The sequence below is a fragment of the Anguilla anguilla genome, chromosome 8 (genome assembly GCF_013347855.1).
Source record: "Anguilla anguilla isolate fAngAng1 chromosome 8, fAngAng1.pri, whole genome shotgun sequence".
Classification (NCBI taxonomy): domain Eukaryota; kingdom Metazoa; phylum Chordata; class Actinopteri; order Anguilliformes; family Anguillidae; genus Anguilla; species Anguilla anguilla.
The window spans coordinates 35,533,261-35,546,598 of NC_049208.1; positions in this window are offsets into that span (position 1 = coordinate 35,533,261).

A 13,338-nucleotide genomic window follows, 5' to 3' on the forward strand; every position below is an offset into this window, starting at 1 on the left:
TGTTCATAGCTTTGCTATCATAATTCCCAAAAGTGAAGTCCAAGTGTGTATACCTATGTGTGTACGAAGCACACTTGGAGTGTTTGACTTTTCAAACTAAATCCTTCCGTAAGTGGGCAAAAATGACAAGAAATCAAAAACAGTATATTTTAAAAAGTAGCTTAAAATGTTTTGATAAAATCTACTTTATTATTAATATTATTTATTTGATATATAAGTGCCAGCTATTTCAGGCTTTTTCATCTGTGAAGGTGTCATGGCTGTTCATATGATCCTTGTTCCATGATTTTGGTGAATTCAACAAGCATCATGGTGCTCCAAGATTTCCAAGATTTTTTAAAGTTGAGTCAGACACCCCATAGAGTATTCTGAGACTCCCTTTCAATTTTACACAGATAATAATTTACCAAATACTCAGGCAACAGTCAGAACCGAAACCTGTTTTGTAAAAGCTTTATAAAAGTAAAGCTGGTAGATTTTAATTAAAATCACTAGGTTTTTCTACATCAGAAGCTATTGCAGTATGTTGTCCCCGATGACTTCCGATGCTATTAGTTTGCTGTCTCTGGAAGGAATTACAAATGCTTAGTCTCTGGCAAGGTAATTAAGGTGTATTGTGTTGGATTGCATTTTTCAATTAATATACAAACTTTTGTTTACCTCAGAACATTTTAGAAATGAGAAAGAAATGTAATTAGAGGCAGATCATAAAATTGTTGTTGTTCAGTTTTCAAATGGGGACCTGCGGGCTCTTTGTTGCGTTTGATAGTGGGCTCTCCAGAAGAATTACAGGGGACATTTATGTAATCTGCAGCTTTTTAGTTCACACTAACTCCCCCAAACTCTGAGCACATTATTGCACATTTTTACAACTTTTCACTAAAGTTGCATAAAGTTGTTACAAATAACAGTATACTGTATATTTATACCATAACTTTCCAGCTACATTACAAAAATATCCAGCTCAGGTATACTTTTTTGGTTTTAATTTTTTTTACAAGATATGTTTTGCTACCCGTTATCACAATATTATCCAACCTAAAAAGCATTTTGAAAACATTTGGCTAGCTGGTTTTCCACCCTCCATCATTATCAAATGGCTAGTCCTAAGTGTGTGTGTGTGTGTGTGTGCAAGGGTAACTCTTAAGGATTTTTGGCATTAGCCAGCAGGGCTAGTAATCAAACATTTTCTTGTTTAAAAACAGCAGCAGGATATAGGCTACAAGGAAGCATAAGTAAAAAAGTGATATTTTTTTTGGATTAACAATTCATACGTCAGGTTGTCACTGTTGAAATCAAACATATTAAACAATTTAGAAAGCCAGATGAGCTGAGTCAACTGATGCTGCCACACAGTAAATGATATATCAAAATCAATTTTGCCGCATCTGCAAGATGCCAAATACAACAATTGAAATAGGATCTTGAGCGCGGATTTTAAGCACCAAAATTGCTCGATTGGGAAATTTAGCTAATCGTTAGAATATGTTCGTTGCCGGATACGTAGCTGACAGGATTTGATACCTAAGCTGACCTGTTTATGTACAAGGGCCATGCATAGCCAGTCCCTATCAGTCATCCAGCGATCAACGAATGTTCTCACTCTTGTTTCTCCATACTATTTAGGTGAAGAGTTTTCTGGTTGAGGTGGGGTTTTCTGGTTGCGGTGGTGGTGGTGGCAGAATATTTGCATTTTCTAGCTTAAAGGCAGACTGTGCAGGATTTTGTACTTGATAATATTGTAAAATAACTCTTCTATGGCTTATATGATGCACTGGCAATCTCAGTCTTTACGCACTTTCGCTGAATTTGTGCACCTTTTACCTGTGTTTGTTATTCTAACGTGTTTGTAATGTTCCGAGCGTGGCACTCATTTCTGTGTGGGTAGGGGTGGGTGTGGCTACAGAGCCAGTGTTTTGGAATCAGATTACAGAAGCGTTCGTCGCTAGTTAGCTGCTGCAGTGGTAGATGCTAAGAAGCCTAGATACAGCGAAGCAGAAAGACAAGCCGACTGGGCTCGTCCAAAAACTAGAGCCAACTTGGAATTGCTTTTGCTTTGTGGCGTCCCCAAGGGGGTGAAAAGCGACACGCTGGCCTGTTGGACCTGTATACCTTCAATGATATTCCTTACACATCCATGAAGAGTAGATGAGAGTAGATGACGTGCGAGTCTTGCCTCGATATTCATGCTACAGAACAGTGCTGAATACCGATTGGATCACCGAGGCCAAGTCCTTCAAATTGATTGGCTGACTGGCAAACCCCAGGGGAAAGCGTGCCAGGAGGCGACACTACAGACAAGCACCGACGTATAGAGACATGAGAGATCAATACATAATACATGGACTAGTACTCTCTTTCTGGTACTTACCCTTCGTCTAAACCACTCGCTTTGGGCAAGTGGGCGACCTTAATTTTCATCCCTGAGTGTGTGTGTGTGTGTGTGTGTGTGTGTGTGTGCCGTGCATGTTGGGAAAGGATTTCAGCAGGACTATTGACTATTTTCCAAATTGGTTAAAGCTGGCACCCTCGATGGAAGGCAGTGGATCATGTCCGCAGTGCTCTCGTCCACCCAGAGGGAAGGCAGAGAGTGGGAGTGAGGGAGGCTTTTGGCTGCGGGAGGGAGATTTAATCAAGTAGCTCCGCGGCAAGCCCACATTTTACATTCCAGGGCGAGCAAAGTTCTCTGCTTCTCTCCTTTCATCTGCGCAGAAATGTAAACCCGCCCCAAAAAAATGCACAAAGGATAAGGAGGCGAAGATTCTCCTGAGCAGTTATTGCCTGATGCATGAATAGAGGTTCAGAAAGGAGAGTGCGAATAAAGTTTAGGCGGTGATCTGCCGTGTGAAAGAAGAGAGAGAGAGAGCGAAAGGGAGGCGAGTGTGAGGGTCAACAATCTCATCGATACCGGATTGAGACGTGATGTCTGTGGTATCAAAACAAACCAGCCGTTGTTTAGTTTCTTGCTTTGAAGAGTTCAAATTGCTGCGCAAAGGATAATTTCCCTCTTTCGTATCTCGGTGTAATGTCCCCCTCCGGTCTGTGTGACTTATTTGTGCATCTCAGCACTTTCATCTGAGACCTCAAACCCTGTGGGGGGAACAATAAACTAAGCTGTTGCCGAGACAACAGATCCCTTGATTTCAGGAGTATAATGAAAGCAATGTATTAAGAATCTAATCTAATAACTCAAAGCTGTGCAGTTTGTTAATGCGCCTTTTCTGAAGGCAAGGTGTTAAGTCATTACAATGCTTGCTGCTACACTGAGCTCATTCAGTTAATAGCTGGCTTGATTTTTAATCAAACTGTATACTAAATCTATCATGGTGGGAGAGAGAGAGAGAGAGAGAGAGAGAGAGACTGACCTGAAATATTTTGACAATTTGTTATTTTTAGTCAGGTAAAATGTTTTAAATGGTTTAAAATTACACCGCTCATTGAGAACATTGAAAAAAGATTAGTGCAGTTATCAGGAATTGAATGAAAACATTTTTTAATTTAAGTTAACTCTAAGCCGTATATGTTTCTTGTTTGCTTTGGCAATATGTACTATGTGCATTTCATGCCAATATAGCACACTGTAATTTAAATTGAAATCGAAAATTGAGTGAGAGAGAGAGAGAGAGAGAGAGAGATGATTGTTTTCTGCTGTTTTGTTTTGGTCAGATACATGTGTGCATGTAAGATATTACAACATATCTATGTACATATTGTATCTTATAAATATATACATCATAGTATATACATACAACATGTACAGAGTATCTTTATCAGCAATCATTCATCATCATACAATGAACACTCAACACACTCTGGGCAACTTCAAGTTACAACTTTCAAGTTTCTCTCCACTTTTGTTGAACTTTTTGTCAGCAATTTCTCATTCACTGCTGTGCCTGTTTGTGAGCCCCTGGGCGGTTCGTTTCGGCTTTGGCCTAAATATATTGCATTATCGCCCTGTCTCCGCTCTTATTTATGCCACGTCTGTCTCACTACTGCCTGCACAAATTTACTCATGCCTGTCATTCCTGATAACAGAGTCATATCCGCAGAGATAAGCTTTGTCCGATGCGTTGGACAGGCTGTGAACTGGACACCTTCCCTGAGGTGAATTATCTGCTGTTCTGTTGCTTTATTATTGTCAGTCTGTTGCGGTGTGACGAACAAGGGGGGGGGGAACACAGCATTTAACCTTCATCCCCAGCTGGTGCTTAACTCTGACTTGCACATTTGAGCCCACGGTCATTATTTATGGTTTACGCTAAATTACAGAGTTCAGAGGCTTTAGAGCACACATTGAATTATGACAATTGCAAAATAAAATTAAAACGTTGATTGACGTTTCAATTAGTGGCAGACTGCTATGCTAAGCGAAAGTGCAAGGAATGTGAACTCCCGGCCTTGGCCTCCTTCTAATGTTTCCCTGTGCCGACAACAGACTTTTCTGATCTGGGAAGCTGGTCTTCTTTTGATCTGCGAGAGTGTGTCGAGAATGCAGTCTCGGATATAAAAAATCGATTCGCGCACCTGTACGATGGCAGGGGCGTTTGGAGGGTAGTTATTGGCAGTTGCGTTGTCCGCTCCGGGGTGGGGACCCTACTATTCTCCGAAAATTCTCCACCGACGTCCCCTCGGTATTCCGTATAAAATGTTGGAGAAACAAAAAAACGGACGGATGTCTGCGGAAAAACTTTGTTTTCTCCGAGTGTGTGCCGGAACATTCCGTGCTTCTTCCTCGTGTCAGAAGTGTTCCTGGGGGGTTGGGACTGCTCTGATGAGATGGCCTTTTTCTGGTGCTGTGACTGTAAACCGTGTCATTTTGCTTGAGTGGGCTGGGCTGAGCTCGAAGCAACTGGACCAGAAAAGACAGTGGGGGAATGAAAGCGTCGGAGAACACAGCGTGGTGACTCTATCACAATGCCTGAGAGCCTCGGTATGACAGACTGTGGCGCACTGCAACCTGCCGCCTGAAAGCCTACTCTGGCAGGCAAAAAAGACTCTGCCAAACGAGTGCTCCTTAATTTGAAGTGTGCAGAACAGTGATTTTCCGCGTATAAGCGTATCCTTTATCCAACATCCTCCTGCCCACAGGTCTATTGACCATTGTCTCGATTTAGAATGCAGAACGCATTTATTTGTCAGCGAAACATGGACCAACGTGGTAGGGAACTTTAGAATAAACTCTCCCGACAGTACAGTCTGATTCAGGCTATGCTTTGCTCTTTATCTTTCCTTCCTGTATGTAGGAAAATGTGTGTGTGTGTGTGTGTGTGTGTGTGTGTGTGTGTGTGTGATTGTTTGCGCGTGCGAGTGTGTGTGTGTTTGTGTGTGCTAGACCCTTCATGACAGGCACTTAGACTGAAATCACTGCCTATACAGAAAAGGTTATAAATGTTTGCATGACATTTCTTCATTTCTTATCGCTTTCTCTTCCCGAAACAATTTCCCAAAGCCTCACAACAAATGGCTGTTAGCCTCTCTGTGTGTAATTACTGTCCTTCGGGGTGTGACACTGGGAGCTGAAAATTACAGTGAGCTGTTTTCCCCCAGATGACGGCTCTCGTTCGGGGAAACTGGATGATTGGAGGCTTGCGTTTAGTCTGGACAGCGGCTGCTCGCTGTGGAGCGTGCTCTGATTCAGTCTTTAGCACGCGGACACCAGGCACCGCGGCTATGGGGCAATCCTTTTCCAGGAGACATCCTCTCCATGTAACTCACCTTATCGAAAAGCACATTCCAATGTGGTGAAATTATGCTGTGCTGAAATCCAGTTCACCTCTGCCAAAGGACCCACCCTTGCTGAAAAGCAAATCTATATGTTGTTGGCAGAATGTTCCTGAGGAATATGTCAACATAATAACATAAACAACAGCGTTCAGATGTCACTTTGGCTTGCAGGACCTGAAACCATCGTATACTGTCCAAATGCTTGACTGCTGTAAATCAGTAATTCAATCTATTACAATGCAGAACAGCCATTTGCATAGCTAAATGAAGCTTAAGATCTTCCGTTTGGGCGAAAGGACCATACCTATGCCCTTTCTCTTCACCAAATAAATAAATAAACAAATTGCCTAAAATAAACAAACAAGTCAATCAATCAATCAAAACAAACAAACAAACAAACAAAAAGTGACATCATTGTAGGGATGTATCCGAATCCGAATACTGTATTCAGGAAAGCACAAATAGCCTAATGCGATGGAAACAGATATTTCTTCTACTCGAAGTTGCTTGTTATTATTTGGATTCGGGGGAAAAAAAATGTCAGCTCCATGTGGAGTTCTGTAACGTTACATGGGCAGAGGGAGAGAGAGTATCTGGAACTCCGGCACATAACAGCTGCCTCGTGACGGGAACCTATCATAAAACTGGCATTCAAAACCCGTTTCAGAGGGTCTTAGAAAGACATTATGTATACACTGCGCGACCACAGCATTTGAAAAGCAAGACAGAGATTAATTTTATTGACATATGGTTTCATGCAGTTTTATTAAATAATGTAATGACAAAAATGTATGGTATACATGGTATAAACTAATTGTGTGGTATAAAACGAGAAGGAACTATTTTTTCTTGATAGAATCATTTTTTTCATAGAATTAACGACCAGAGATTTTTGCTTAACAATGATGCAAATAGAACTACCAACCAGAGTTTCTGCATAACGATGGTAAAATAATATGCCTGCGGAAGAATATTTTACTTTCAGCTGATTAAATTTATAAAAATCAATAAACATAAAAGTAACCATATATAGTCATTGTTGCTATCTCTCTCTCTCTCTCTCTCTCTCTCTCTCTCTCTCACACACACACACAACTTTGAGCCACTGCGCTGCTAAACATTTAATAAATACGTTCTGTGCGTCAGCTATTATGTTCCTTCAAATCGATTCATATCATTGTGGATGATGGCCACAAGATAAAAATGCCCATTCTGTTTGCAACATAGGACATTCAGACAGTTCATAAAACTTAGTTTAGTTAAAAACAGTATGTATACAGTATGTATACAGTATGAGGATGTGGAAATATATTTCATAATGAATTGTATGCCAATATTAAATCAATTTGATGCTTTGAAGGCACAATAATTGCATTGCCAATGAACATAGGTTAGAAGAAAACACAACATATGCTGGATTTAACGTGACTTCCGGTAAAACCATGCCCACTTCCGGTCTTCTATCCAAATACAGATACAGATACAGATCATTTTGTTGGTTGAACAGATACAGATACAGATACAGATAATTTTGTTGGTTGAACAGATACAGATACAGATACAGATAATTTTGTTGGTTGAACAGATACAGATACAGATAATGACGTCTCTGCACACCCCTACATCACTGACTGTTTAACGTTCCTCCTACCCATCTCCCCTTCTACATATTCAGGTAATCCAGTCTGAAAGTTTGACTGCCTGCAAGCCCGAGAGTTTGACTGCCGACCTCTCTCTGCCACTTCCAGAACCTCGACTCCTCATGTAGTTTTATTAACTGTTGCGTTAAGTTGCATTGTTTCATTACGCTGAATGTTTTGAAAGAGCACTCTGTCTTGGCGAGGTCTGCGGCTCATGAATCATTGTTAGACTCTGTGAGTAGGATGCCAGCCAGGTGATATTGCACCCATGGATCATTGTTTGGCACCACGTGGACGCTATTAAATATGTTGCCCTTATAGATCATTATTAGCACGCTCCATTTGCATCTGAGTGCAATGTGGGCGTGTTGCTCTTAAGGACCATTGTTCCGCACTGTTCACATCGTGCATTGAGGATTAACTGTTACATTATAAGGTATTAGAGCTGTATTGATGCCGCTCAACTGCTGTTTCTATTCTGCTTCTATGCATGACTCGATACCTTGTTAGTCTCCCTGCACTAGAGCTCCTACAACAGGAAAGGAACAGCTGTCACCACACTGACAGTGTGAAAATGTGGTTTGACTAGGAAGGAAGTGAGTCTAAGTTTACCGGTCTCAGGTTTTCAGGCACCACAACGCAGCCCAGGGATATGAGCGAACGACGGGAGACCCGCAGGAGCTCTGGATCGCCACGGACATCGAACTAGCGAGCGCTGCTGCGAGGAAGCCTTAAGACCTGAACACGACAAGAACGATGCCATGTGATCATGAACTAATGATCTGGTGACCTAACATGCATGTCTATTGAAATGCAAGAAGTCAGCTGACTTCCTGCATTTCAGGCGAGCAGACCACAGACGTCCTATCGATGAGAGGATGTGCTATTTGAGTGACAGAGTCAGGGATACCCGAGAACCGTTCTTGCCATTTTCGCTAATTGGCCTTTAGTCCTTGAGAGTCCTATCCACAGTTGGCAGCGGCACAGTCCAGATTCACTTAGCGCCATCGGCAAAATCACTGGGTGCCAAAGTTGTTACATTTTGACAAAATACAGACAGCGCAAAGGAGGACTGGATACAGGGAAATGGGACGATGATAAATCAGCGACTCGCCACTGCACCGTATAACTAAGTTTATGAATATGATTATTTCAGAATTGAATAACATTTAGGATCATACAGTCACATACTATGTCAGAATGCAATAAATAAGCTTATCTAGGTTTTCTGAAAGCAAGGGCACTTTCAAAGAATACCGTCAGGCAGTTATATAATTTGCATTGAATTATTTAGAAGCTTTGCTGTAAAAGTTATCATGTAATTTATTTTGCTACCAAAATTATACTGTGCAATAGTTTAGAACATTTCTGATATTGCGAAAGCAATAATACCCTATATCAGATTCTCAAGATCAGTTGGGCTATTATAGAGATAGTCTCTAATATAATGAATTGCATTTACTGTACTTATGTGCTACCTTCCATTGGTCTGTTCACACTCAGGGAGTCTGGGATGACTCAGAGGAAGGCGGGGTTTGGAGGATTCACCAATGAAACCCCCTTCATAAAAAGAGCAATGGAATCTTACATGACAACAGCGAAGTGGGACACCTAATATTAAAAGCCAGCCTCTTTCACACGTCATAATACTCCCAGTGCTACACTGTGGCATTGGGCTTCTTGTGATTGGTCTAGAGGGGAGACTGCCACCTCCTGGGCCTCCAATGGCACTTCAATCAGTAGCCCAGATCTCTGTGGAGCTATTGTGTCCCTAGTACAACCAAATACTATGCATGCATGCCTGCAGGCATTCGACAAGCCAAGCCTACCGTGCTCTGTGGCCTGCAAGCATCTACTACAGTATACTGCCCAGAATCGTTCATGAATTAATATCTACTACAGTATACTGCCCAGAATCGTTCATGAATTAATAAAAATTTTGATTCGTGAAAGCCACAAGCATTTATTGACAGCTACGTTTCATTACTTTCTGATTTTCTGTCCATTATTGGCTGAAAATGGGATTTCTCCCCCTGGCATGCTTTAGGCAGAAATAGCTTAAAGGAAATTGCTCAGAAATTAGAGTGATTATAATACTGCGCATATGAATATGAAACTTGATTTTCCACACCATGGAAATGGAGAAGCCTTTAAAACATGTTTAAAATGACCTAGTTCAGAAAGATAAATAGCTAAACATTCTTGCCAGTAAATCTTAAGAGATTTTGCTGAGGGATTGAAAACAGGAATCAATTGACAACCATCTGAAATCCTATTAACAAAACCCGGCACAGTATTATTAAAAGATTAGCTTTGCTTAGTTTGCAGCGTGCTCCATGTCGGCATATTTTGTGAACATTAAGAAGTGAAAAGACATTATTGAAAAGTGTTGGCATGTTGGGCAATGCACGGAGATAAAGAGCACTGCAGCCGAAGCGGTAGCAGATGTCTGTTATCTCGCTAAAGTTCCAGACCCCTTTAGGAAGATGCTACCCGATGTGGTTGCCATGGAAGGTAATCCTATGATGTCACCCCCACCTGTGTTTAGCGACAGATTGAATTTTGCCATTGTCCTGTCTCGACTGTGTGCTTCGTTGCACTACTTTACCAAGAAAAAGTAGAGAGACCGCATACTGTTGTTTTCCCCTGTCTGATACCAGTGGGCTATCCTGCTGGGAAAGATGCCGTGTCTGGCAAGAAGCAGTTTTCTGTGGTCAGGGGGAAGGTCCACAAGTTTCACTGCTGTATTAAAATACATCCATCTGAAACAGAGACTTCAGGGTCCGTTTGTTTTATAGACTGAAATGTATTAAAGAAGGACTCTATTTTAATTTTAATATAACCCAAAAAGCGCAAAACTCTCAGTGTTGTGAAGGTAAGCTACCCTTATCAGCCCATAACTTTGCGGATGGTATGCCAGCTATTTCAATGTTTCATGTCGTGTTCTCGCCCATTAGCAAACAAACGGTCATGACCTTTAACTGATTCAGTTATCTAGCTGCCTGTACCCAGGATGATCAAGAGCGGTTTGTCTCTGTTCAGGGTATATTTTGTTCAGTGCAATATCCAGTCTAAAAAGAAAACAGTCAGGCTGTAATAATCAGACAGTGTGCTTGCTAATGAAATAATATGAAAAGACAACAATGGCTTATGCTTTCGTATGGATCTCACCACAAGCCGATATTTAGCCTGTAGGCTAACAAATTATGGGAAACCAAAACAATCCCTTGGATATTTGCTTTGACCCAGAGCTTACTGAGGTTCTGAATTAATTATAATAAACAAGGAGGTCTGTATCGGTTCATAAGTTTTCACAATAGGAGTAACCGTCTCACTAAAGCAGTGGTGATCTGCCTATCAAACACCACTCGCACACAGTGATGTGGACGTTTAGCATTTCAATATATGGTAGCTTGATATGGGAGAATCAGTCTTATCTTTGAGAACTGAGATAATTGTGTGAATGTAACAAGTAACTGGCCACATTACACAACACAGAGAACTGGAGAGGTTTGGCTGAATATCGGCTGGTCTTGTGGCATTCAGTGAAATGGAAGGTGGTTGGCCCTACGTGGAGATTGACCAAGATATGAGAGCAAAACCACGTACGCACATACAGTAGTCTTTGATCATATCATCTGTGTGCTGTCAAAGATATGTAAGCATGATGCCCCTGCGATTATTATTGCGTTCAGTACATTAACAGAGTCTCCACTATACTAAATACATCATGGTATGAACAATTTAATCGACGCTTTAAAACAGATTGAATTACAAGAACAATGAAAAAATTATATTTAACATATAAATTTAATTTAGTTAAAAAGGCAAATCTGTGTCAGTTGTAGATTACATTTTTAAAATGTGGAAATATATTTATATTTTAACTATGAAAATATATTTGTAACCTGTCCACAACAGTAACACTGATTTACATCTATAATGATATTTTATAATCACAATGGGTAGTCACAAATTAATATAGCTAGTGCAGGATTGCTATGTAATTATAGATCAATACACATTGTTCTTCACTTCTTTTTTTGCTACTCGGTCACATACATTAGTCCAGAGCAAAGAGTGCTGATATTTTCATCAAATGACTGCCCTCTAGTGGCCAATTTTGTTACCCACATTTTCTTCCAAAGTAAAATAGATTAGATTTTTCACCTGGTGGTTTCAGGTTGGGTTGTAGAAACTTGTGTGCACATAGTCACATTTTGACAGATTTTCGACTTTGGAAAACAGTTAGATGACCCTCAAATCATCCACATTTTGATATAGAATTAGAATATTTTGAAAATATGTCATGCACACTTATCTAAATCAGGTGCCTAATCAGTGGAGTGTTTCATTTGTTTGGTTTGTCACTTGAAATTACAATGCACTTTACAATGCAAAGTAATACTTTATAGACATTATTTTCTATGAATGCATCATCTTGCAACCCACCTTATCACCTCTTACAGCAGATCCTGACCCTGCTGTATAACTGACTATATTGCTGTTGGATGTTTTCTGACTCCTTCTATTTTATGATCTACTACACTGGGAATGTGTGGTCTTATTTTGGTGTGAAAGAGAGGATTATATAGATCCTTGGGGAACAAAGACCTGAACCACAGGGAATAAATGAGACTCATTAAATGTTGACACTGCATTTCATTTTGTTACCTTGTGACTGGTACCTATTATCCTACCTGTGCAACCTTAAAATGTAACCTGCTTGATCCTGATTTCTTTTCAAACATGGTTAGTTCTTTTTTTAATCAAAGAATTTTCCTGGAACCTAAAAAGCAATAGTTGCATATGTATATTGGCACTTACACTCCAAGCATACTGGACTTGTGAAAACATTATTCAACAAAGCTCCGTTACTCAATAACAACCACCCTCTTCCAAGAACTGTATTTCACTTTTCTCTGCTGCTCAGTTTGATCAAGCTTGGATATAAGCCAAACTTGGTGAATCACAGTCAGGTGACAGTCACTATGTTTGGCATATAGTCAAAATTGAAGCCAGGTAGGTTTTTAGCTTTATCCTATGAAAAACACTCCTTTAAATAAGACTATAAAGTAATTATAAAAAGTTAGGTTAGGTCTATATAGACTTATCTAAAGATGTTAAGAGTTTATCTTTATTTGGCAGGTGTTGTTTTGTTTGATTCTGATTAGGCAAATGTGATTTCAGTGCTAGTTTTGTACTTGGCAGGATTGTTTTGTTTATTTTCTGAACAGGTTACCCTACAGGGTTGGAGTCCCGATCTATGTGGTCACTTCTGGCACTACGATCTTTACTTCACTCTAGTGTGTTTTTCTGCACCTCTGCACCTTGAACTGATGCACTTGTTGTACGTCGCTCTGGATAAGAGCGTCTGCTAAATGCCTGTAGTGTAATAAAAAATGTAATCTTTATAAGATGTCAGTGAGAAGGCCAAGTTTATCAGTTCAAACAGAAATGCTTCCTCTTCCTCCTTTCAGAAATGACAGGTGAGAACGTGCGAACGAAAACGTTAACACTTGTAATGCAATAATGCCCTGCACTGGAAATACCCATTTTAATGCAGTATTATTAAAGAAGGGATGTTTGTGATTAAATAGACATTTGGAGAAAAAAAAAATGAAACAGGCAAAAAATTTTCGATGCATTTGTGTGAGCAGTTTTGCCACTGAGGACAGGCTACACTTGAAATCCTGTTTTATTTTCACCATCGCACCCCAGAGGAACTACACTGCTGACCCCTCCACAGCAGCGATGTCATCACTCTGTTTGAATGGATGACGTGCAACTCAGTGAAAACACTCAGTGGTGGGAGGGTGGGTGAGGGGGCAGCTGACAGATGTTATCAACCCCACCTGCAATGTTGAGCTGCACCCCAACACAGCAGAGCGCACGTCTCAGGACTCCCACTGTTCAACTCGCGCCCCGCGTCCTTGTGGTGACCCCGGTCGACACCGCGGCGTGGACGGGA